The sequence below is a fragment of the Polypterus senegalus genome, chromosome 6, assembly GCF_016835505.1.
Source record: "Polypterus senegalus isolate Bchr_013 chromosome 6, ASM1683550v1, whole genome shotgun sequence".
Classification (NCBI taxonomy): Eukaryota; Metazoa; Chordata; class Cladistia; order Polypteriformes; family Polypteridae; genus Polypterus; species Polypterus senegalus.
Genome location: NC_053159.1, coordinates 39,042,578 through 39,068,514, shown reverse-complemented (window position 1 = coordinate 39,068,514; position 25,937 = coordinate 39,042,578). Strand labels below are relative to the sequence as shown.

Sequence of the window (25,937 nt, the reverse complement as noted above, 5' to 3'; positions counted from 1 at the left end):
GGTATGTATAAATAAATAAAATAAATAAATCCTTGTCATAAACAGATGAATAAATAAATACATCTATAGAACAAACAAATAAATAAATAAATAATATGTATTTGTTGATTTATTTCCAGATTTACAAATTTCTAGATTTATTTAACTATAAAGATTACAATATGCAAGCTTTCAAGGCAACTCAAGCCCCTTCTTCAGGCAAGATGTAATTACATCTTGCCTGAAGAAGGAGCCTGAATTGCTTCGAAAGCTTGAATATTGTAATCTTTTTAGTTAGCCAACACAAGGTGTCATTTTGCTTGAGTTCTCACTACATTCATAATGGTTAACATGGAACAACACCCTAGTACTATAGATTTATGTTTTTCTCCATCTCTGCGTTAATGAGTTGGACATCTCTAACCTTTATTTAAAGTACTGTTGGTCAAAAGGTATTGTGTACTGCTCTCTGTTCCATTACCTTGGTCTTGCGAAGAAATGCTAACTTGCTATCTTGTTAGCTAATGACACCTAGAAAATAAACAGAAACAATTTTTGGACGATAGTGAATGCTTTAAAAGTTCTTGTTACTGAATTAAAGTCATGTGCTAAGAAAGTTGAAAACAGACCATCAAATAATCATGTTTAGTGTTGTTTAGAGGGATTCATGGATAATTTGGCACAGTCAAATGCAGTTAGATACAAATATAGACCAAGCAGACTTCAAGAGGTTGCCTGTTACCTTCCCATTCTCTGAGGCTGAGGACACCACTTTGGGAAGGCAAAAGAGTCATACCTCTGTGACAAAAGTCAATCTGTATTTTAACCATCATAGTAAAGAAAAACAAGGGCAAATGTGCATCATAATATTTTACGTACCACGAAACGTAACATAGTTTCTGCCTTATCCTGATCTCTCTGTACCAAATCAGTTGGAGGCAAACTCTGCATTTTTATCCTGAAGTCAGCAGAATAAATGAGTGTAATGAAGGCACAACAAGAGAAAACAGTCGCCTTATTGACCCTCTTCCACCAGAGGAATATGGACCAAACAATCGTGCCATCTCAGCTGCATGGATTACTAGACAGCAGTCAATACAGTAATCTAACAATTGAAACTACAGGCTACAATCCCATGTGGCACTATTTTTTTAACGATTAATAACTAATGAAATTACCCAGCAGAAAGAGTACTGGAACCATCTCAGCCCACCATTATGACTGTTTGGCTGAGTTAATAGGGTTCCTGTCTTGTGCGCCACGGGTTGGTGTTTGAGTTACAGTCATTCACTGTAGAAACTTACCATCAACATGTTATGTGGGCGTTAATGCAACGTTGTGTGAAGTCCAGGGTGAATTTGAGTTCATTGGCTCCATTACAGATACTGACGTGTCTGCTGTTACATACAAATGAATGACTTGTCGGCGCAACAGTGTTTGCTACTTTAGCAACATGTTTTTCTCTAAAACCATACTTTATGCAGACCAGTAACTACATTTAGGCTCTCATTATACTAAAGAAGGGGAAGAAGAGGGTGGAGACGTGTCCAGTGGCAGGCTTAGAGGATTAAGGTAAAGAGAGTGGAACTGAGGGTAGGAACTTTGAATGTTGGCAGTATGACTGGTAAGGGGAGAGAGTTAGCCGATATGATGGAGTGAAGTAAGGTTGATATATTTTTCACGCAAGAGGCTAAATGGAAGGGGAGGGGAGTAAGTCCATGTGGACTGGATGTGGACTCAAATTGCTCTATCATGGTGTGAGAGGAGAAATGGGGTATGGTTACTTTGAAGGAACAGTATGTCAAGAGTGTTTTGGAGGTGAAAGAATGTCAGACAGAGTAATGATTATGAAGCTGGAAATTTGAGGTATGATGATGAAGAATGTTGTTAGTACATGTGCCTTGCAAGTTGAGTATGTGGTGGATGAGAAAGAAGATTTCTGGAATGAGTTGGATGAAGTAATGGACAGTGTACCCAAGGGACAGAAAGTGCTGATTGGAGCAGATTTCAATGGACATGTTGGTGAAGCAAACAAAGGAGATGAGGAAGTGAAAGTGGGTCCATCCTTTCTGCATTTACGAGATGTGTACCGGTTGTAATATACACACTTCTCTCTATGCTGTGGTTCATATTACATTGAAGGGGCACCTAAAATTGACTGAGTTTGCTTTCCTGGAAGAAGCGGCGGTCTTGGAACAGAAGCTTAGTATAGTGGAAGTACTGCTAAGAAGTGAGGTGATGATTAGTGAATACAAGTATGGTTTCATGCCAGGAAAGAGCACCACAGATGCAATGTTTGCTCTGAGGGTGTTGATGGAGAAGTATAGAGAAGGCCAGAAGGAGTAGCAGTGCGTCTTTGTGGACCTGGAGAAAGCATATGACAGGGTGCCTCGAGAGGAGTTGTGGTATTGCATGAGGAAGTCGGGAGTGGCAGAGAAGTACTTAAGACTTGTACAGGATATATACGAGGGAACTGTGAAGATAGTGAGGTCTGCGGTAGGAGTGATAAATGCATTCAACGTGGAGATGGGATTACATCACGGATCAGCTCTGAGCCCTTTGTTATTTGCTGTGGTGATGGACAAGTTCACAGACAAGATTTGACAGGGTTCCCTGTGGACTATGATGTTTGTTGATGACATTATAATCTGTACTGAGAGTAGGTAGCAGGTTGAGGAGACCCTGGAGAGGTGGAGATATGCCCTTGAGAGGAGAGAAATGGAGTTCAGTAGGAACAAGACAGAATAAATGCATGTGAATGAGAGGGAGATCAGTGGGATGTTGAGGATGCAGGTGGAATGTTGAGGATGCAGGGAGTAGTTTTGGCAAAGGTGGGAGGGTTTAAATATTTGGCATCAACAGTACAGAGTAACGAGGATTGTGGAAGAGAGGTGAAAAAGAGAGTACGTTCTGGTTGGAGTGGCTGGAGAAGAGTATCAGGAGTAACTTGTGACAGACGGATATCAGTAAAAGTAAAAGGGAAGGTGTACAGGATGGTAGGGAGACCAGCTATATTATATGGGTTGGAGACAGTGGCACTGACCAGAAAGCAGGGGGCAGAGCTGGAGATGGCAGAGTTAAAGATGCTAAGATTTACATTGTGTGTGACGAGTATGGACAGGATTAGAAATGAGTATATTAGAGGGTCGGCTCAGGTTGGACAGTTAGTAGACAAAGTCAGAGAGGCGAGATTGCGTTGGTTTGGACATGTGCAGAGGAGTGATTCTTGGGTATATTGGTAGAATGATGTTAAGGATACAGCTGCCAGGCATAAGGAAAAGAGGAAGGCTTAAGAGAAGGTTTACGGATGTGGAGACAGGACATGCAGGTAATGGGTGTAACAGAGCAAGATGCAGATGACAGGAAGATATGGAAAAAAAGTGATCTGCTGTAGCAATCCCTAACGGGAACAGCTGAAAGAAGAAGAAGAAGAAGATACTAAACCAATAAGCATGCAAAGAAATTTACAGGTCAGCATCAGTGTGCTTTGAGGGATGATCAACTGCTGGTGTGGTCCTAGTATGTGTTTACGGTAACAGCAGTAACTTTAGGGATTAGCACTGTTCCAGCTTGCATCAGCACTGCAGACTAACAGCGGATCAAGACTAAGACTAAGTGTGTTTGCTGTGGGTTTTTGGAGTCTGAGATGGGGACTGACTTAGACCACATCATGAGCAGGGTTAGCAGGCCTATTATGGTGGGTTATGTTACAAAATACATTCTGCACTCATCAGACTGACTGCTACTGGCATGAAAAAAATCTTCTCTTATAATATGCTACTGTGGATATTCATTTGTCTGTCCTGGATTTTAAATCACCTGTAGCTCATAGACCTTTGTACTTAAGTTCCAGCTGAAGTGAAACATTAAGAAAAATGTACTAAGTAATTGCAACACAAAAACTGACGTAATCAGTTTTAACGCAAAAAGATGCCTACGGAAATAGAGAAAAAATGGGCCGCTAGGGTGGAGAAAAAAAGAGCTGCTCAGGCAGCAGTAAGCGCATCAACCTCTGAGCAAACGTATAGAGAAAGAGAATGATAACTGTTAAGTGTATTCACTGTATGTTATTGTGCAGTCCGCCGTTACTGGTATTTTATATTTTGATTTGGACTGAAGTATTGCATGATACTAAATGAAATATATCTAACCCAATGCCCGAGAAAAATACAAGCGATGTATGGAAATAATTTATATTGCGTAATGTAAGAAATAGAAAAATATTAATTAACAATGTTACCATTAATCTATACTAATAAAAGGCAAAGCCCTCACTCACTCACTCACTCACTCACTCACTGACTCATCACTAATTCTCCAACTTCCCGTGTAGGTAGAAGGCTGAAATTTGGCAGGCTCATTCCTTACAGCTTACTTACAAAAGTTGGGCAGGTTTCATTTTGAAATTCTACGCGTAATGGTCATAACTGGAACCTATTTTTTCGTCCATATACTTTAATAGATTGCAGCTCGATGGCTGTGGGAGGCAGAGTTGTGTCTTGCATCATCACGCCCCCCCGCGTAATTGAGTGCCTGCCCATATAAGGTAAATATTCGCGGGTGAAGGACTGTGCTTAGCATATTCATAAATAAAAATATCTGAATCACAAACTGATGTTAATTATATTTTGTCCATAAATACTTATTAAATAATTCCAAATAGTCTGTCCGCTTCCTTTCATAGCTTTTCCGATGGTTGTGCTGCTTCCAGGCATGTATTTTCGTATTAAAGCATTTAACCAATCACATTTCAGCCATCATTTGTTGCCAGGCAAAGAGGACTTTACAATCCGTTATGCAGGCACTCTAACACAGAATAAATGTTGATTAACCTGTTGCTTCAACCAATCAGATTTTGAGTTGGTGTCAGTACGGCCCTCTAGCAGGCGTACGGCGACGTCACTGTATTCAGACCCATTGATTGGATAGAAGCCGTAGGTTCGATTTTCAGCATTAGCTTCGCTGGCGATAGAAAGGGACTTTTTGATGGAGGTGCACGAATAATCCGTTCGACAGAGTGATTGAACTGTTTTTGAGGAATGAGAGGAGGATGGATTTTGTTTACAAATAATCCGAATTTTTGGTGAGTAAAATGTTGCGAGTTTCCTAAATAATATTGCAAGTTTATGAGTTATTATTGATGTTTTTTATGTGTGTTGCGGCTGTTTCTGCAGTAGAAAGGAACTTGTTCACCCCTGTTTTGTCTATTCAATAAAAGCATTTATTGTGGCTACAGGAGTTATCTATCTGTGATGCAGCGGCTCTTTATACTGTATTTCTGCATATCAAGATGGTTTTTATAACCATAAATTAGTTTTTGAGGGTCGGGTTGATTCAGATGGAGCAGTACTGATGGCCTAGGTGTGAGATGCGGGCCGCCAATGGACCAGATCATACGTAAATTTAATGAATATTACAACCCGAAAATAAACAAAACTGTAGAGAGGCCCATGATTAAATGAACGGTAAAAAAGTAAGAGCGAAGCGGCGGTGACTTATTGAGGCAGGCAGGCCAGAGCACAATAGCACGGGGCTTGATGTAGTGCGTGTTAAGTCGATCTAAAATGCGTGCTCAGATTTGAAAAAATATATCTTTTCAAGTTCTATTTGGATATAAGTAGGTTCTATTTAGTCGACAGAAATATCTTTGGTAGGAATGTAAGTTGAATTTAGTCTTTACATTTCTATGGTGAAGGAAAATTTATGCAGTGATTTCTAAATTTAACTTATATTCCTACCAAAGATATTTCTGTTGACATAATAAAAATTACTTATATTTAAAATTTAAATAGAACTTGAACAGATACAATAGTTCATAATGCCCACGCAGCACTACGTGCACGTAAGAGCGGAAGTCATCTGTTTTAACAAGCAGCGTATTGCACTGATACGAAATAGCCTGCCCATTTAATTATTAGGAATGGATAGGTAAATTAAGAATTTGTACAAATAATGTTTTTTTTTTTTTTCTTCCTCGATGGATTCTGGCATGCCCAGCAACAGCAGCTTGCACCCCAAAGGGTGTATATACTGTATATATATTGTAACAGAATAAGATGCTTCTCGCACCCTTGTACCCTCAGACTATACGTCAGACACCAGGTAAAAGTCCAAAGATGATATTTATTATAATAATAAGTGCACAAAGCACGCTCCTCTCCACAATTCACAATAACAATAAACCACAATAATAAACAATCCTCCACTCCCAGACGCTTAGCCACCCTGCCTCCCAACTCAGCTCATCGTCTGGGAGCTCCCACAGTCCTTTTATATTCCCTGACCCGGAGGTGTTCCTTCCCAACAGTCCACAAGTCCTTATTCCTTCCGGGTCAGGGTAAATAATGTTTCTCACCCCGGAAGCCCGTCGCTCTTCCTATGACGAACTTCCGGGTCATAGGGCATGAAGAATTCTTCGGTCCTCCCTGCAGCTCCCTCTCGTGGCCCCCATGGCATCCAGCAGGGCGGTGCACAAAAACTACATGGTCCATAATGCCCTGCTGGTCTTCTGGGGACCTCCATGCTGCAAGGAGGGCTCCACCTGGCGGCTTGGGGGTATTGGCCGGGGTACATGGCCGGCCATATCTTACAATATATATATGTGTGTGTGTGTGTATATATATATATATATATATATATATATATATATATATATATATATATACACATATGTATGTGTGAATATATGTAGATATGTATATACGAGGTGTGGCAGAAAAGTAATGAGACTGGCAACACTGCAAGCAATCTGGCAACGCTGCGCTGTTGTCCTTGATAGTGCACATGTATCAGTACCCTCCCATAGCTCAGTGCGAGGTTCAACTCCTTCCGTTAATTACGTGATTTTTGTGACTGCTATTAGCGAAGTTGTGTTTTTGGTTGTGTGTCACGCAAAATGGAACAGCGGAATTTGGAGCAACGTTGTGCCATTAAACGGCAAGTGTGACGTTTGAAAAGTTAAAACAGGCCTATGGGGAACATTCTTTATCCCGAGCTCAAGTTTTTCGCAGGCACAAATCATTTTTGGAAGGCAGAAAACACGTTGAAGATGAACACCGTTCAGGGAGGACTTCAACTTCGAAAACCAATGAAAACATCGAACGTGTGAACACTCTTGTGAGATCAGACCGTCGTTTAACATTAAGAATATTGAGTGAACAATTAAATTTGAACAGATTTACTGTTCATCAAATTTTGACTGAACATTTGCACATGCGAAAGGTCTGTGCCAAAATGGTGCCGAAAAACTGCCCTCTCCATAACAGAATTTTTGACCTCAAAAGGCATTCCTGTGTTTCCCCAGCCCCCTTATTCACCCGACCTCAGTCCGTGTGACTTTTCCTTTTTCCTAAACTGAAAAATGTCCTCAAAGGACGTCATTTCGGGACATTAGAAAACATCCAAGAGTGTAACGGACATGCTGAAGACCATACCGGTTGAAGACTTTTAGCGCTGCTACCAACAGTGGGAACAACGTCTCCATCGGAGGGTAGCTGCCCAAGGGAACTACTTTAAAGGGGATAACATCGATGTTTGAAAAAAATAAAAACTTTGGTAAATAAAAAATCAGTCTCATTACTTTTCTGCCACACCTCGTATGTGTATGTATATATATATATATATGTGTGTGTGTGTATGTATGTAGATATGTATGTATATGTATATATGTATACTAGCAAAATACCCGCGCTTCGCAGCTGCGAAGTGCTGCCTGAAAATTTTTATTAAGAAGAAAATTAAACCTTTTTAAACTGAGGGAAAATATACCAATAATTATTTGTTAAGGATCTCTTTGTATAACACATTGTCAGTTTGGCCCTCCGGTTGTAATATGACCAAGCTGTGTGCTGAGCTTACTCTTGAACATGCAACGTACAGTTGGCCATGTAAACAGTAATCTTGTTTCAAATCTCACAGCTTGGATTGCTCGTGTCATAATCGGTTTGAGTTTCATGGTTTGTTTCAATTATGACAGTATTTGCAGGACATGTGTTGAAGTGACATTTGGTATCTGTCAAGCGTTGTAAGCATACAAGCGGTTTCATCGATAACTTTACATCCAGCTTTTGAGAGTTTAAACATTCATAAACATCAAAGTGTCCACTACTTAAATCGTCAACTGTGAATCTAAGATGTTTAAGAGGCATTGGCAGTTGTTGAAAAGTGTAAAATATCTGGCCATTTCAGTACACTTGAAAGCGACAACCAAACAATTCAGCGGCAGCCATCAACTCACATGCAGAACCATAGGTGAAGGACTTAAGCATTTCACTCTTATAGTGCTCCTGTGTAGTACAATTATCTCCTGTACCATCATCAGTCCACACCTTGAACCTGTCCCAGTCAATCAATACATAAGACACAATGTTCTTCTGGATATCAAGAGTGAGCCTGATATGGCCATGCAATATGTAACAAAGAGAATGGAAAAGGCAGGAGCCATCTCCGGGCATCTCACTCACTCATCACTGATTCTCCAACTTCCCGTGTAGGTAGAAGGCTGAATTTTGGCAGGCTCATTCCTTATAACTCACTTACAAAAGTTGTGCAGGTTTCATTTCGAAATTCTATGCGCAATGGTCATAACTGGAACCTATTTTTCTCCATATACTGTATTGGACTTCAGCTCGATGGCTGTGGGAGGCGGAGTTGCGTGTCAAATCTTCACGCCTCTCACGTAGTCACATGAACTGACTGTTAACGCAGAACGTAGAAAACAAGGAAGAGCTCCAAATAGCTCTGAAGAAAAACGCATACAAGCTTATTCATAAGTGCAGCTATTGCGGAAACAAAGCACGGTGTCAACCGTAAGTTTAATTTAAGTTTATGGACACACTCCCGCTGCCGTTTGTCATGCCTTCGTCGAATATTTTATAGAAGTTTAATGAGAAGACACGAGGTATAAACAAGACTTTGGATCACTTTGTAATGGACTTCAAATTGCTGTAGCGAGAAACTTTTAAGTGTCGGGTCTTAGCTAACATTAAATATAGCCGTGGACATCGCAACATCACACAAGAGAGCAGCTCACGTGAACTGACTGAACACAGTACGAGTGATCACTTCCATGCATTAAACCTGTTCAAAAAATGCATTTCACAATTGACAAGGTAGGAAAAGAATATGCTCCGAGCTGAGCTCCACAGCTAACGCGGTCTTGCGGAAGCAACTTTGCCACCAAATACAAAATCAATGTATTCCTCACATCCCCGTTATGCCCTCTGATCTCCCATTTCAATTCAAATGCGTCCAATTTCCAGTAAGGCTCTGCTTCACGATGACAAATAATAAGTCTTGGGGACAGACCTTACAAAAGGTTGCCATTGATTTCAGGCAACATTGCTTTCCTCCTGGACAACTATACGTTGCATTCTCAAGAGTAAGCTCGCGCAGCTTCGTTATATTACAACCAGAGTGCTGAACTGACAACGTGCTATATAAGGAGAACTTTACCAATCATAATAAACAAGCAATAAAACAGCGGAATACCCGTGGATTAAATAAAAAGGCAGCTTCCTTGGCGAAGCAAGGAAACAGGATGGCCTTATATGTCGTTCGTTTATAAAACAGCGAAGAAGCTGTGTAAAGGCTGCTTCACAAAAAACCAGCAGATTCCCTTATATGAACAGGCAGTCAGCTAAAGAAGGGAATCAATAAATATCTATAATCGTAATAAACAAACCAAAAATAGCCTACAAGCCGCGGATTAAATAAAGGAAATGGGTACCTGAACAGTAAAGTAAGTCTCAAATAGCTACACAATAACTATAGCAATCGTAATAAGCGAACATTAAAACAGTACAGAACCGCGAAGCAAGGATAAATGACGGCCTTATATGGCGTTCATTTATAAAGCAGCAAAGAAGTTGTGTGAAGGCAGCTACACAAAAATAGAGCAGAGCGCAACACTCTGAATATATTTCTCGCATCACCGTTATACCCTCTGATCTGCCATTTCAATTCAAATGCCTCAAATTTCCAGTAAGGCTCTGCTTTGCGATGACAATTAATAAGTCTCAAGGACAGACCCTACAAAAGGTTGCCATTGATTTGAGGCAACATTGCTTTTCTCCTTGACAACTATACGTTGCATTCTCAACAGTAAGCTTATTTAAAACCAGTACTTCGACGCTGCGATGCGCAGGGATTTTGCTATATACAGTATATATATATGTAGATATGTATGTATATGTATGTATATGTATGTATGTATGTATGTATGTATGTATGTGTATATACAGGTGCTGGTCATAAAATTAGAATATTATGACAAAGTTGATTTATTTCAGTAATTCCATTCAAAAAGTGAAACTTGTAGTTTAGATTCATTCATTACACACAGACTGATGTATTGCAAATGTTTATTTCTTTTAATTTTGATGATTATAACTGACAACTAATGAAAGTCCCAAATTCAGTATGTCGGAAAATTTAATATCAATTAAGACCAATGCAAAAAAAAGGATTTTTGGAAATGTTGGCCAACTAAAAAGTATGAACATGAAAAGTATGAGCATGTACAGCACTCAATATTTAGTTGGGGCTCCTTTGACCTGGATTACTGCAGCAATGTGACGTGGCATGGAGTCGATCAGTCTGTGGCACTGCTCAGGTGTTATGAGAGCCCATGTTGCTCTGATAGTGGCCTTCAGCTCTTCTGAATTGTTGGGTCTGGCGTATTGCATCTTCCTCTTCACAATACCCCATAGTTTTTCTATGGGGTTAAGGTCAGGCGAGTTTGCTGGCCAATCAAGAACAGGGATACCATGGTCCTTTAACCAGGCACTGGTAGTTTTGGCACTTTGTGCAGGTGCCAGGTCCTGTTGGAAAATGAAATCTGCATCTCCATAAAGTTCGTCAGCAGCAGGAAGCATGAAGTGTTCTAAAACTTACTGATAGATGACTGCATTGACCTTGGACCTTAGAAAACACAATGGACCAACACCAGCAGATGACATGGCACCCTAAACCATCACTGACTGTGGAAACTTTACACTGGACCTCAAGCAACATGGATTCTGTGCCTCTCCTCTCTTCCTCCAGACTCTGGGACCTTGATTTCATAAGGAAATGCAAAATTTACATTCATCAGAGAACATAACTTTGGACCACTCAGCAGCAGTTTTGTCTTTAGCCCAGACGAGACGCTTCTGACACTATCTCTTGTTCAAGAGTGACTTGACACAAGGAATGCAACAGCTGAAACCAATGTCTTGCATTTGTCTGTGCGTGGTGGTTCATGAAGCACTGACTCCATCTGCAGTCCACTCTTTGTGAATCTCCCCCACAGTTTTGAATGGGTTTTGTTTCACAATCCTCTCCAGGGTGCGGTTATCCCTATTGCTTGTACACTTTTTTCTACCACATCTTGTCCTTCCCTTCGCTCTATTAATGTGCTTGGACACAGAGCTCTGTGAACAGCCAGCCTCTTTAGCAATGACCTTTTGTGTCTTGCCGTCCTTGTGCAATGTGTCAATGGTTGTCTTTTGGACAACTGTCAAGTCAGCAGTCTTCCCTATGATTGTGTAGCCTACAGAACTAGACTGAGAGACCATTTAAAGGCTTTTGCAGGTGTCTTGAGTTAATTAGCTGATTAGAATGTGGCACCAGGTGTCTTCAATATTAAACCTTTCCACAATATTCTAATTTTCCGAGATACTGAATTTAGAACTTTCATTAGTTGTCAGTTATAATCATCAAAATTAAAAGAAATAAACATTTGAAATACATCAGTCTATGTGTAATGAATGAATCTAATATACAAGTTTCACTTTTTGAATGGAATTACTGAAATAAATCAACTTTGTCATGATATTCTAATTTTATGACCGGCACCTGTATATGTATGTATGTATGTATGCGTATATGTTGTAAAAGACTGAGCAGGAGACAGCACAAAGGTTTGGGGTTTTCCAGCCCCGTATATTGTAGACGATCCACAAAAATAAATGAAAAAAACTGGTCAAAATTATAAACACAACAGTTCATAAGCGCGACGCCGAAACATGGCGTCGGTGGCCATTTTATGAGGGAGGAGCCGGAAGTGGAGGAATGCTGGGAAGGAACCGTGAGGGATGCTGGGACCGATGATGTCAGGACAAGATGGCGGAGGAAGGGCGGAAGTAACGTACTGCTGGCAAAGCCGGCTTATGGCGGTGGAGTGTCTTTTTTCCTGAAAGAAAGCACAGGGAGAAAGTTAGTACCCCGCCATTCCCTGCTGGCGAATGTCTTCCCAGGTGTGTTAAAATTCGTCCGCGGTCTCCTACTCGTGCGTGCGTGACAATGTATATGTCAATATGTATATATATCTGTATATATATATGTGGATATGTATTATATGTATGTGTGTATATATGTAGATTTGTGTATATATGTAGATCTGTATATATATGTATATACACTCACCTAAAGGATTATTAGGAACACCATACTAATACGGTGTTTGACCCCCTTTCGCCTTCAGAACTGCCTTAATTCTACGTGGCATTGATTTAACAAGGTGCTGAAAGCATTCTTTAGAAATGTTGGCCCATATTGATAGGATAGCCTCTTGCAGTTGATGGAGATTTGTGGGATGCACATCCAGGGCACAAAGCTCCCATTCCACCACATCCCAAAGATGCTCTATTGGGTTGAGATCTGGTGACTGGGGGGGGGCATTTTAGTACAGTGAACTCATTGTCATGTTCAAGAAACCAATTTGAAATGATTCAAGCTTTGTGACATGGTGCATTATCCTTCTGGAATTAGCCATCAGAGGATGGGTACATGAAGGGATGGACATGGTCAGAAACAATGCTCAGGTAGCCCGTGGCATTTAAACGATGCCCAATTGGCACTAAGGGGCCTAAAGTGTGCCAAGAAAACATCCCCCACACCATTACACCACCACCACCAGCCTGCACAGTGGTAACAAGGCATGATGGATCCATGTTCTCATTCTGTTTACACCAAGTTCTGACTCTACCATTTGAATGTCTCAACAGAAATCGAGACTCATCAGACCAGGCAATATTTTTCCAGTCTTCAACTGTCCAATTTTGGTGAGCTTGTGCAAATTGTAGCCTCTTTTTCCTATTTGTAGTGGATATGAGTGGTACCCGGTGTTGTCTTCTGCTGTTGTAGCCCATCCGCCTCAAGGTTGTGCGTGTTGTGGCTTCACAAATGCTTTGCTGCATACCTCGGTTGTAACGAGTGTTTATTTCAGTCAAAGTTGCTCTTCTATCAGCTTGAATCAGTTGGCCCATTCTCCTCTGACCTCTAGCATGAACAAGGCATTTTCGCCCACAGGACTGCCGCATACTGGATGTTTTTTCCTTTTCTCACCATTCTTTGTAAACCCTAGAAATGGTTGTGCGTGAAAATCCCAGTGACTGAGCAGATTGTGAAATACTCAGACCGGCCCGTCTGGCACCAACAACCATGACATGCTCAAAATTGCTGAAATCACCTTTTTTTCCCATTCTGATATTCAGTTTGGAGTTCAAGAAATTGTCTTGACCAGGACCACACCCCTAAATGCATTGAAGCAACTGCCATGTGATTGGTTGATTAGATAATTGCATTAATGAGAAATTGAACAGGTGTTCCTAATAATCCTTTATGTAAGTGTATATGTGTCTGTGTGTGTGTATATATATATATATATACAATGGTGTGAAAAACTGTTTGCCCCCTTCCTGATTTCTTATTCTTTTGCATGTTTGTCACACAAAATGTTTCTGATCATTAACCACATTTAACCATTAGTCAAATATAACACAAGTAAACACAAAATGCTGTTTTTAAATGATGGTTTTTATTATTTAGGGAGAAAAAAACCAAACCTACATGGCCCTGTGTGAAAAGTAATTGCCCCTTGTTCAAAAATCACCTAACTGTGGTGTATCACACCTGAGTTCAATTTGCGTAGCCACCCCCAGGCCTGATTACTGCCACACCTGTTTCAATCAAGAAATCACTTCAATAGGAGCTGCCTGACACAGAGAAGTAGACCAAAAGCACCTCAAAAGCTCGACATCATGCCAAGATCCAAAGAAATTCAGGAACAAATGAGAACAGAAGTAATTGAGATCTATCAGTCTGGTAAAGGTTATAAAGCCATTTCTAAAGCTTTGGGACTCCAGCGAACTACAGTGAGAGCCATTATCCACAAATGGCAAAAACATGGAACAGTGGTGAACCTTCCCAGGAGTGGGCAGCCGACCAAAATTACCCCAAGAGCACAGAGACGACTCATCCGAGAGGTCACAAAAGACCCCAGGACAACGTCTAAAGAACTGCAGGCCTCACTTGCCTCAATTAAGGTCAGTGTTCACGACTCCACCATAAGAAAGAGACTGGGCAAAACGGCCTGCATGGCAGATTTCCAAGACGCAAAACCACTGTTAAGCAAAAAGAACATTAGGGCTCATCTCAATTTTGCTAAGAAACATCTCAATGATTGCCAAGACATTTGGGAAAATACCTTGTGGACTGATGAGACAAAAGTTGAACTTTTGGAAGGCAAATGTCCGTTACATCTGGCGTAATAGGAACACAGCATTTCAGAAAAAGAACATCATACCAACAGTAAAATATGGTGGTGGTAGTGTGATGGTCTGGGGTTGTTTTGCTGCTTCAGGACCTGAAAGGCTTGCTGTGATAGATGGCACCCTGAATTCTACTGTCTACCAAAAAATCCTGAAGGAGAATGTCCGGCCATCTGTTCTTCAACTCAAGCTGAAGTGATCTTGGGTGCTGCAACAGGACAATGACCCAAAACACACCAGCAAATCCACCTCTGAATGGCTGAAGAAAAACAAAATGAAGACTTTGGAGTGGCCTAGTCAAAGTCCTGACCTGAATCCAATTGAGATGCTATGGCATGACCTTTAAAAGGCGGTTCATGCTAGAAAACCCTCAAATAAAGCTGAACTGCAACAATTCTGCAAAGATGAGTGGGCCAAAATTCCTCCAGAGCGCTGTAAAAGACTCATTGCAAGTTATCGCAAACGCTTGATTGCAGTTATTGCTGCTAAGGGTGGCCCAACCAGTTATTAGGTTCAGGGGGCAATTACTTTTTCACACAGGGCCATGTAGGTTTGGATTTTTTCTCCCTAAATAATAAAACCATCATTTAAAAACTGCATTTTGTGTTTACTTGTGTTATATTTGACTAATGGTTAAATGTGTTTGATGATCAGAAACATTTTGTGTGACAAACATGCAAAAGAATAAGAAATCAGGAAGGGGGCAGATAGTTTTTCACACCACTGTATATATATATATATATATATGTGTGTGTGTGTGTGTGTGTGTGTGTGTGTGTGTATGTGTATATATATTGTCGCAGTAGGGGGCAGTAGTGCTCCCTTGAACCCTCAGGTACCACGCCAAACACCTGGTAAAAGTGCCACAATAGTTCTTTTTATTATAATAATTACGTGCACTAAGCACCCTCCACTCCACACTATTCATAAATCAATACACAATAACCAATCAATAATCACAATCCTCCACTCCCAGACGCGTTGCCCTCCTACCACCCAGCCCAGCTCGCCGTCTGGGAGCTCCCTCAGTCCTTTTAAGCCGCTTTTCCACTGCATAGTACCGCACGACACGGTTCAGTACAGCTCACTTTTGCGGGGCTTTCCACTGGGAACAGTACCTGGTACCTGGTCCTTTTTTTAGTACCACCTCAGCCGAGGTTCCAAGCGTGCCGAACCGTTACCAAAATGTGACGTGTAAACTCTGCTGGTCACTGATTGGCCGGAGAAAATCGTCATTACTGCGTCACTGGCTATTCTTTTCTTTAAAGGTACAGACACACGGATGTTTCGAAAGTTCTCCAGCCACTGAGTGTTTGTAAAACCGGGAACAATCACATCCCACCACTCTGAAGCACGGTTAAATGTCCAAACAGATGGTCTGTTGCGGCGACTTTTTTGCAAAATGTGGAAGATCTGTAATATACAGAATCAGCATTTTAATGTTACACTGGCAGTTAAGTTCATTTTATGCTTTGCAACAGTGATAAAAGTTAGCTAGTGATGTGCTTTTTTTAGATGCTTAACTTTGCGCGTCATCGAGCTAAAGTGTTGTCGTTGTCTGCGTGCTGTTGTAAAAGTTCCACGGTGTCACTGCAGTAGAGGCGGCGCAACTGTAACGACACGTGAATATTCCCGCCCACTCTAAAGCGGTACTAAACTGCAGTCGAAACGCAAACCGAGCTGAACTGAGCCGAACCAAGGTGAGCTGTACTGAACCGTGTCGTGCCGTACTATGCAGTGGAAAAGCGGCTTTATATTCCCTGACCCGGAAGTGTTCCCAATCCCCAGTCCATGTGATCTTGTATCACTTCCGGGTCAGGAAAAAAGTACTTTTCTTCATCCCGGAAGTCCGTCGCTCTTCCTATGACGAACTTCCGGGTCATAGTGCACAAATAAGTCTTTGGTCCTCCCTGCAGCTCCCTCTTGCGGCCCCTGTGGTATCCAACAGGGCTGAGGATAAAAACTACATAGTCCATGACTCCCTGCTGGTCTTAGGGGCACCTCCATACTGCATGGAGGGCTCCATCTGGCGGCTTGGGGGACTTGGCCGGGATAAACTGCCGGGCACAGTCCACAATATATATGTATGTGCATGTATGTATATATGAAGATGTGTGTGTGTGTGTGTATATATATATATATATATGATAGCAACACTCATAACAGTGACAAAACAATTACATTGACAATCATGTTGCGTTATTTTCAAAATGTTTCTTTTTTCTTTTTCATTACTTCTTTAACATACTACTTCTCCGCTGCTAAGCGCGGGTATTTTGCTAGTCTATAGTAATAAAAGGCAACGCCCTTACTGACTCATCACGAATTCTCCAACTTCCCGTGTAGGTAGAAGGCTGAAATTTGGCTGGCTCATTCCTTACAGCTTACTTACAAAAGTTAAGCAGGTTTCTTTTCGAAATTCTATACGTAACGGTCATAACTGAATCCTACTTACGTACATATATACAGCCATATCCTGCAGCTCAGTCGCGATGTGATGCGGAATTGCGTCACCTTTCACCACGCCTCCCACGTAGTTGGCTGCCTGCCTATATTGCGTCCCCCATACCCACACCTCCCATGTAATTGAGTACCTGCCTATATAAGGCCGTCCGTCAGCCTCAATCCAATAGACACGCTGCCGCTACAAGGTGTTTGTCATGCCTAAGACGAATACGATTTTCGCAAGATACAAGTTTAATGAGAAGACGCAAGGTATAAACGAGACATTTTATCACTTTGTAATGGAGTTAAAATGGCTGGTGAAGGACTGTGTTTATACAAACGAAGATGAGATGGTCAGGGATAGAATAGTGTTTGACACAAACTCAGCAAAAGTGCGAGAGAAACTTTTATGTGCCGGGTCTGAGCTAAAATTAAATAAAGCTGTGGACATCGCAAGATTGCACGAGATAGCAAACCTTCGATGCATGTAATCAGAGTGGCCCACGTGAACTGACTGTGAACCCAGTACGCAGACTACAAGGAAAAACTCCAAAGAACGCTGAACAAAAAACGTATTACACAATTGAGAAGGCAGCAAGAGAATATGAAGCGAGTGACGTATACAACAATATTCATAAGTGCAGCTACTGCGGAAACAAAGCACATGGTGGAAAAAGTCAATGTCCAGCTAAAGGAAGACAGTGCAAATGAAGATGAGATGGTCAGAGATAGAATAGTGTTTGGCACAAACTCAGCAAATGTGCAAGAGAAACTTTTATATGCCGGGTCTGAGCTAACATTAAATAAAGCTATGGACATCGCAAGATCGCACGAGATAGCACAACCACAGCTGAGAACCTTCGATGCATGTTCTCGGAGCGGCTCACATGAACTGACTGTGAACGCAGTGCGCACACAAAAGCAAGACCTCCAAAGAGCGCTGAACAAAAAATGCATTACACAATTGAGAAGGCAGCAAAACAATATCAAGTGTGTGACGCATACAAGCATATTTATAAATGCAGGTACTGCAGAAACAAAGCACACAGTGGAAAAAGTCAATGTCCAGCTAAAGGAAGACAGTGTAAAAAATGTGGTAAATTGAACCACTTTGCTAAAATTTGCACGACTGTGAAAGGTAAACCCGTGCATGCAGTGTGTGATGTCTCAGATAAAGAGGAAGACGAGCTGTTTATTGATGCAGTAAGAAAGGAACAACACTCTGAATCTGAACAAGCCTTTGTAGACATATCAATAGGAAAGCAAGGTGTAAAGCTTAAGTTTAAATTTAGCTGCCGCTAAATATTTGCAGGCAAATCCACAACTTCCTCCAACATCCTCCAAATATGAACCTGATTGAAAGAAATAATGATAATCAAATCCTTGATGACAGCAACACTCATAACCGTCACAAAACAATTACATTGACAATCATTTTGTGTTATTTTTAAAATGTTTACTTTTCTTTTTCATAACTTTTTTAACACACTACTTCTCTGCTGCGAAGCGCGGATATTTTGGTAGTCTATACTAATAAAAGGCATAGCCCTCACTGACTGACTCACTCACTCGCGCATCACTAATTCTCCAATTTACCGTGTAGGTAGAAGTCTGAAATTTGGCAGGGCTATTCCTTACAGCTTACTTACAAAAGTTAAGCAGGTTTCATTTCGAAATTCTGCGCGTAACGGTCATAACGATCGACAATGTCTGCCATGTTAAACTTTCTTATTTATGGCCCCATCTTTACGAAATTGGGTAGGCGGCTTCCCTGCGCTATCCGAAACCAATGTACGTACTTATTTTGGTGGTATGATGCCACTGTCGGCCGCCATATTGAACTTTCCAACTGTCTTTGTTACCTATGGGCCCATCTTCAAGAAATTTGGTACGCAGGTTCCCAACTCTAACTGAATCCTACTTACGTACATATATATGTCCATTGCCTGCAGCTCGGTCGCCGTGTGACATGGCGTTGGGTCCCCCATCCCCACACCTCCCACGTTGTTGGCTGCCTGCCTATATAAGGCCATCCGTCGCTCCGGTCTCTTCATTCCCTTCCTTGCTTCGCCACGGAATTCACGTCCCCCTGCTTATAAGTGCAGCCTTTTTATTTAATCCATGGCTTCTCCACTGTTTTATTATTCATTTATTACGATTATAGTTATTGTATAGGTATGTTAGACTTAGTTTACATTGTTCAGGTACCCATTTCCTTTATCGTTACAATTCTACTAATGCTTACATATGTGAACTTCAGTCTTCACACATTATACATTTCACGTAAATATTTATCAATTTTTACTTTAACTTTAAAGAAGTTTCTGTTTTAGTTATGTGTTCAACATTTCTTGCCTCTCATTTCCTGTCATACTACATTTACTCAGATTTTTGTAGACTAGGAACATACATGAAATGCATGTATTCCAAATAACGATAAATAATTTACAGTATACAACTTGAGGCACCTCACACCCAGATAAAGAGACTTGAGCTAAGAGAACTTCAGCTGCGTCAGTGGGGGATGGAATAGCACACTGTCTGCTGTCAGTGGTGATTGACACATTTGCGAAGGAATTTAAGGTGTCCTGGCATTATACCTTTTTTGTAGTCTTCAGGGATTCTAGTTTTAATCTTACATGAGGAGGAACTTTTTCTCTGTGCACTGTACCTTTAAATTGTGTGGAACGTGCAGTCCCAGTTCATTAATTGAGAGAAAGTGTGTGACATTAATTCCCTGTGGGATGTTGTTCATTGGCAATCGCATCGCCAGCTGTGCAAAGTGAAGAGAAACAGCAGCACTTAGACCTGAGCATCATCTCCAGTTTTGATCCTTGATCCTCTGCTAGTGCACTACTATCTCAGGTACACTGAAACTGATGCACTGTGTTCATGTTGCTTAGTTACATCTCTTCGCAACACAGGTAGCTTTTTCCTTGTTGAAGCCATTGTGTGACTGTAGAGTAGTGAAAAGAACTAGTCAATCAGTTACTGTTGCTTCTGCTTAGACTCCCCCCTGACCATTAGTTCTTTAGAAAAAGGTTAGGGCTGCCCACCTAATTAATAGAGAGATTAAGAAATCTTGAAATAAGTCAATAAATAAATTTGAAAATCAATAAATCTTTGGCATGAATATTTGTTTTTATTACATTTATGTATATATATAATATATATATGTATTTTATTTTTTTTTCCCCTTTATAGTCCTGTTCCACCACTGTACCATAATTGTACTGTGAATTAGATAAAGAAGGACTATATTCAGTATTTAAATCAGTAATAAGCTGCAACTGAACATACTGAATTTATTTCCTACTAGCTGAAATATTTGTTGTTGTCCATATGTATTTTTGTAATTGATAAAGGTAAGAAAGATAATTTTTATGCGTTTTTCAATTTTGACCTTTTGATTAATTGCTGGCTAAAATGCAAGTGACCTTTCCATCATTTATATTACCTCTCTGATAACTATACATTTTCCTAAACTTGTGAGTTGAGATTTATATTCTTTTTGTTTATTATTGGTTTCAATAATTGCAGTAACTCCTTGCCTGGTTGTAACCTAGAATGCTAGTTTCTTTATTTTTCATGGTTTACTGTGCTTTTTCGCATATATGTTTAATCAGAAATTTAATAAACTGAATTGGTTTTTGAGTTATTAAATGATTGACATGGCATGTAAGCTGTGTACTACTGCAAGTTTTTGTGGTGCTTCTTCTGTTGAACCCTTTACATGAAGACATTTTTGAAACTTCATATGTTCTATATGTTAAGCTTGGTTTAACTATAATATTCATGCAAATATACATGCAGAGTTTCATGAATATCCATTCACCTGTTTGGGAGTAATGAATGCTTTTTGTGGTATTGACCGTCTCATTATGACTCTTCATTGCAAATTTGAAACTCCTCAAAGCCTTTATTTAAACTTGCACAAATGATAATGTATTACAAGATGCCTTGTTTTTTTTGGTGGTTACACATAACACCACACCCATCTAAACCACTTCCCCAACCAGTGAACCTTTGTTTCCATTAAATCACTGATGTAGAACGTAGTCTTTACTGTGAGTATGGCCAGACATGAAAAGAAAATACCAAATACATTACAATAGATTGAACTGTTTTGTCAGGATAATGCAGTTTTGGTTTTGCACATCCCTTCCAGGATCCCATTACAACCCTTTTCCTCAATGAAACTTTTGAAAGTCCATAAAGTCTACATTTTGAGTTGTAACAACAGTAATATGTTGCTCTATTTTTTTAACTTCAACCCCGCTGTTTTGAAGTAATGCATTTTTGGAAGTTGAGTCATTTTTGCATTATTGGCAAACAGACAAAAAGAGAAGATGCAACTTGAGAGTTGAAGTAAGATCCTTAGTGTGCAATAACAATCAAAGCCAAAAAAATTCAGACAGTATTATGAGTTTATGTTCATAGATTAGTGTGTTTACTCTCACCACAACACTAGTATTTATATGCAACGATTTTGCAAAGATAAAATAAAACTTAGCCATAAGTGTTACCACATTGTTTTTTTAAGTAAAATCTTCCATGTGCTATGTATACTTTCAAGTATACCTGTAAGAAAACACCAGTACTAAACAAATCAAATTTTCTTCTAACACTCCCTTCATTTATTTTGTTGAAATCAGTAGTCCTCACTCCTTTATTAATTTAATAGAGCACATATTTACATAAACAAACAAGATAAATATTTGAATGGCTTGTAGACGCCTTGGGCTTCATGTATAAAAGGTGTGTATGTACATAAATGTTATTTACGCCCAGTCAAGATATATAAAAACTAAACTTGGCGTAAAGCCATGCACATTTTCACATCAGTCTCAGACCAAAGGTACTCACATTTCTGTGCGATTTTGGAAACGGTGTCAAATCAGTTTTACTGTTTCTTTCTTTTCTCCCTTGAAATTCATATCCATGACTTGGGCTTTATCCAATACACTGAAATTAGTTGCATATTGTTTACAAATTTAATTCACTTAATTGTAATCATTCTGTAGCAATATAATGGTACATGGAATGGCTAAATTATCCAACTACCATGACTGCTTTAACATTGTTAAAAGACATTGCAAATGACAGAATTAGAACAGAGCACATATTTGTAGATCATATTGATTTCCTGTCCTGCTATGATGACTGTCTTCTTTGTCAATTCAGATTTCCAAGAGCGATCCTCTTGTAGCTGTGTGATGGTATTATATCAAGGATGTATACTTGATATCATTTTTATTATGAAATGCATTAATATTACTTTTTATAAGTAAATTGTTAATTTCATTTAAATATTGTATACTGTTAATAATTAAATAAGTTGGAGCACTGTGGGACAGTGGAAGCACTGCTGCCTCGCAGTAAAGGGGTCTTTCCCTTGTGTCCCCTGCCTGGAGTTTGTATGTTTTCCTGGTGAGTTTCCTCCACTTGCTTTAGTTTCCTTCCAAAGCATTGCAGGTTAGGGGGTTTGGTGATGCCTAAATTAACGCTACAAGTGTATGTATGTGCTTGTATTCACCCAGCGATGAGTCGGCACCCCATCCAGTTATTGTTGAACTGGTGTGACCCTGGATGGATGGAATAATAAAACATATATAACAAAGATTAAAGGTTTTGAAGAATCTGTGTTTTAAGCTTTAAGGTGGTTTTACATTTATTGCAGACACTTATTGTGTGGCAATTGGTTATGTGGAGATAGAAAATGGAACGACAGGAATTGGGGGTTGGTATGTTTGACAAACACAGTACTGCTACAATAAATTATTCCAGCTCATCACTACTGACTTGCCACACTGCTCCCACATGTTTAATACATGCTTTCATGCATTTAATTATTGAAATGATATCAAGTATATATCTTGGTATTCTAAAATGTTCAAGGAGCTATAATCTCATGAATGTAGTTTATTCTTTGTTGCAATTACTGCCTGTGCGCTTGTGTTGATGTAAGAGAAACCCCATTTATGAAGCACATAATGATTAATGGCTAGGTCTGGGAATACTTAGAATACAATTCATTTTATGTGCTGCTTTAGTTATAATGGGGTAAATTAAACAACAATTTTAAGATGAAGTTTAGGTCATTCTACTTTAATGACAAAATAAATTATGACTTTAATCTCAACGCAGACCCTTTTTTTTCAGATTATAACTTGTGACTCATCTTTGTCCCCATTTCACTGTGCAGGACCTCCATTTTACATTCTGTGAAATTCTTATTTACATGTGCTTTTGCCATTGTCTTTTAATAAAATGCTGAACGGAAGGAAATTATTATTCATTTGCATATTCAAATAGGTGTTATTCTAGGAGGTTTAGGGGTGGGGCACATGCACGTACAAAACACCATTGTCCTTACACCATTTTTAGTGTCAATACTATGCACAACGTTATACATGAGGCCCTTAGTCTTCTCGTTTGTATGCACAGTAAAATTCAAGTTCCCTAATGTGTCAAGTTTTTATATATTGGTGATGGTCTTTAATGATAAAAGAAATGTACTTTAATCCAGAGAAATTCAGCATGTATCAAGTACTTAAAAACAAAATAAATATGCTGTAATTTTGAAATAGATGGCACCAATGCCTTTTGTTTTTAAAATGAGAGAATAACCAAAATAATTTCTACTTCAGTATTAAAGGGCTTTTCCTACTGTGCTGATTTCATACTTGCACAAAGATTAACATCTGTGTACTAAAATGACTATGTAATAACTTCCCAGATTTTTTATTTATAGTATATGTTTCAGAGCCAAATCAGCATAGATATTGAAAATTGCAAAATTACTGTCTCTGAATTTCTTATGTTGTGGACCATGTGTTTTTTGGGGTTTCATTCTCTTTCAAGTCAACTTGTACCACTGTCATTCTTTTTCATAAGTCATGGTTTAGAGATGGGCTGCACAATTCCATCATGGCAGAGATATATCTTGCAGGTAAAACAACATGTATATGTACCATTCTTTTTCTTATGTCACGCTCAAGAGATGCGCTGCAGAATTCCTGGATATGTTTTGGAGATGACACAGTCTGGTTGGTGTTCAGCATTGATGTTGAGAAAGAAATGTTGCCACCATGGAGCAAATTAGAACTGGGATTTGAAGAGATGGCAACTATTTAGTGGAATCTCTTTTTCATGTCTATTAATATACGATTGTGCACCTCAGGTGCCATTGAATGTTTTGCTACTATTTGTAACATCACGGCTTTCTGTGTTCTAAGAAAAGCCTTGCGTAATGAGCAGTGTTAAGAAATATTACTTTTTAAAAGTAACTTAGTTGCATTACTAATTACTTAAAAAAGTAACTAAATATGTTTTATGGTTGTATTTAATAATTGAAAATGTAATGTGTTACAAACAATGTGTTATTTTGGCGTTCCTTTTTCTTTTTTTGTATAAAAAACTATACATTTTAGTGACCAGCGTTTGTTATTAAACCCTAAGCCCATACATGAACCTTCATCAAAGTGACCAGAAACACTGGTTTGTTCCTTAGCTTAACCATCTTTTCTGTTTTTGTGATTTCCATTGATTTGAATTATTATTTTTCTTCTTTGTTCTTTTGTGATTTTTTGTTTGTATTGTTTTGTTTAAATATTATTTAGTATTTTTTATTATTTTATTTCTTGTGTTTTTATGGGTCAAACCCAAAGATAAAGGGCCACTGCTTAGGGATCATTATCAGCTTTTCTATTCAGGCTGAGGAGTTGTGTCCCTCAGAGTATCAAATAGAGATGTGACAGATTTGGAGTGCCAAGTCTTTATTTGTGTTGTAATTCCCTCACCTGAAATAGCTGAAAAGAATAGCCATGGAAACTGACCTGAATCCCACCTGCCTGCCGATTTTCTGTAAGTGATCAATTAGAAAATAATGACATAAAGAAAGAAACTGAACTCCATTCTTGCTAAGTGCTTCTTGTGTGAGAGTGTAATTTGCGGTGCTTTGTTTTAACCTATGTGTAACTATAAACCATCCCCCATACTCCATAAAGTGAGCAGGTAATCTGAGATGAAATGTCAGTTTAGATGGATGGAATAGAGTGATATTCACCTATAAATCTTGCTGAAACAATAATTTTTATGAAGTATTGGCAAGAGGATTGAGGTATAGCTCATTCAGATTAGTCGTTGAAACAGGAGGTTCACACTATTTCATGATGCCCCATAGGTCCATGATATGTAACAGTAACTGGTATATCTCTCTCTCTTTGCCTCTCTGTCATTTTCCATCCATAAAGGGGGCCAAGTTATCTCTCACTCCATTAAAGATCCATGCCTAACCAGGCCTAACCAAACTAATCAAATCTCCAAGCCACCTTGTAGCTCATTTATCAGGTTGTATTATTATCTACCAATATTCATTGTTCTCTGCTTCCTTATAATGTGGGCATATTATCTGTAATACATAATTAACTGTGTAATATTCTTCTGCCTGTTCTGTTACTCTGCCTAATTGCCTGGTGTTATAGGTATTGTAAGCTGGAGGGGTAATCCCACCCCATGAGGACACAGATGCCCATGGGAATACCCATGAAACACAGTCTACCTTCACATTGCTCCTTACCCTTCTCACTTGCGCTATAAGGTGTAATAAAGACTTTGCGCTGTACTCAGCTTACTTAAAAGCCTTGTGCGGCACCTGTCAGTTTTGGAATTGATTGTTTTGCTTTTATCTTTCTCTGTCTTTCTGACATTCTCTGCTCCTAGCGGAACTGTCATCTCTGACTTCTCTGGAGCTTTTGAGAAAGAAACAAATGTTTGTTTGCAGTGTTTGAATAAAATTCCTGTTTTCTACAACCTCCTGTGTTTCTCTGTGCAAATCTGTGACCCAAGCGTGACAGTATATAAAGGGAAAGGGGTGGGAGTGGAGTGCTAAACTACAATAACACAATATGGTAAGAGTCAGGAATTTAAAACATTTTGTTATAGTCTAAGTAATGAAGCTCATACAAATGGCAATAAGTT

At 39.5% G+C, this 25,937-nt stretch overlaps 1 protein-coding gene across 3 annotated transcripts in view; it reads left to right on the top strand.

The window, feature by feature from the left end:
* Window positions 1–25,937, top strand: part of rftn2 (raftlin family member 2) — a 336,974-nt gene that overhangs the window by 142,360 nt on the left and 168,677 nt on the right. The gene's annotated exons all lie outside the window — the stretch shown is intronic.